We start from the raw sequence: 2,209 nt of genomic DNA, 5'->3' as shown, positions 1-2,209 counted from the left end.
TAGCATCCTTCAACACATCAATAAACAAAGATTTGACTTTGCAGTACCTGACTGATGTGGAGCAATTACTTTTAGTTCACCTCCTGAAGGGGCAATATGCCTAATTCACCTCTTAAGTGCACATATGTAGTCTTTGGGAGAGGCTTGGTGAATATGTCTGCTAACTGCTCCTTACTAGAAACATGTTCTAGTGCAATCTCCTTATTCTAAACCTTTTCCCTCAAGAAATGATACTTAAGCTCAAAATGCTTGGTTCTAGAATGTAAAACCGGATTCTTTGATATATTGATAGCACTTGTGTTATCACAGAATATACTTACTAGTTCAGATACAGGGATATTGAAGCCTTCCAGTACATGCTTCATCCAAATTGTCTGAGTGTAGTTCATGAAAGCTGCAACATACTCCGCTTCCGCTGTAGACAGAGAGATACAACTCTTCTTTTTACTCATCCAAGAGACCAGTCTACCACTGAGAAAGAATGCACCACCGGTTGTGCTTTTTCAGTCATCCACATTACCTGCCCAATCAGCATCTGTGAACACTTTCAGATTGAAATCATTGTTGTATGGGTAACACAATCCATAGTCAATTGTTCCCTTTAGACACCTAAGAATCCGCTTGACTGCAATCAAGTGGGATTCTCTGGCAATAGCCAGTCTTCTATGCACTACATAATGCAACTTACCCATCATTGATCGGTATTCCTTCTCGTCAACCAGTGCAGAATCATCCTCTTTTGTCAATTTGCAACTGGTCACCATCGGTGTACCAGCCGGTTTGCTATCTTCCATGCCAAAGGTCTTCAACACCTCTTTGACATATTTGGACTAAGTGATAAAGATTTCACCTTTCATCTACTGGATCTGCAATCCAATGAAGAACTTAATCTCCCCTATGAGTGACATCTCAAACTCTTTCTTCATCTCATCAGCAAACTCATGACTCATCTTGTCATCTCCTCCAAAGATAATGTCATCAACAAAAACCTCACAGATCAGGATCTGATCTCCTTCAGACTTCAGGTAGATATTGCTATCTTCACTTGTTCTCTCAAATCCAATCTTCACAAGATGGGAATGTAGGCACTCATACAATGCCATAGGTGCTTGCTTTAGACCATATAAGGCTTTATGTAGCCTGCACACCATATCACTATCTTCAGATAGGGAAAACCCATCTGGTTGCTCTATATATACCTCCTCTTCAAGTACACCATTTAGGAATGCAGTTTTTACATCCATTTGATATACTTTGAACCTTTTAAAAGCTGCATATGCAAGAAGCATACGAACTCCTTCCAATCTGGCTACAGGAGCAAAGGTTTCTCCATAGTCTTCTCCTTCTTCTTGAGCATATCCTTTGCACACCAATCTGGCTTTATTCCTAATCATTGTGCCATCCTCATTCAACTTATTTTTGAACACCCATTTGGTGCCAATGACATTTTTATGCTCCAGTCTACTAAGGACCATGTACCATTTTTCTCTATCTAGTCAAGTTCCTCTTCCATTGCCTTGATCTAGTCTTCATCTTTATGAGCCTCTTTGAATGATTTAGGCTCAAGTTCAGAGATCATACATGAGTTTTCTCTTATCTTTCTTCTTGTAAGGATTCCTACATCCTTATCTCCTATGATCTGCTTGGGAACATGATTCAGCTTGACATACCGAGGAATGGTCTTAACTGGTTCTTCTTGCTTTTCTTCTTCATCCTCATCTTCATCAGTATCAGCATTCACCGGTTCAGGAACATTGTTATTGGTACTTGGTTGACTAACAACCAATTCACAGAAGGTTGCAATTGGTTCATTTATAGCTTGCTCACTGTCGGTTTCCTCAATTTTCTTAGAGGATTCATCAACTCTTACATTGATACTTTCCATAATTCTCTGAGTCCTATTGTTGTAGCACTTGAAAGCTTTACTCTTGGTGGAATATCCTAAAAATATTCCCTCATCACATTTAGCTTCAAATTTGCTCTGGTTTTCACTCCTCTTGATGTAACATTCGCTACCAAATACCCTAAAGTAGCTAACTAGAGGTGTCTTACCGGTCCAATACTCATAAGGAGTTTTGTCCTTACCTTTCTTGATGAGTACCCGGTTCATAGTGTAGACTGCAGTGCTCACCGCTTCTCTCCAAAAGGTGTGAGCTACCTTTCCTTGAATCAACATGGTTCTAGCTACTTCAACCACAGTCTAGTTATT

This window comes from Cryptomeria japonica, chromosome 5 (assembly GCF_030272615.1).
Source record: "Cryptomeria japonica chromosome 5, Sugi_1.0, whole genome shotgun sequence".
In the NCBI taxonomy this organism is placed as follows: Eukaryota; Viridiplantae; Streptophyta; class Pinopsida; order Cupressales; family Cupressaceae; genus Cryptomeria; species Cryptomeria japonica.
Note: the sequence above shows the minus strand (reverse complement) of the source record.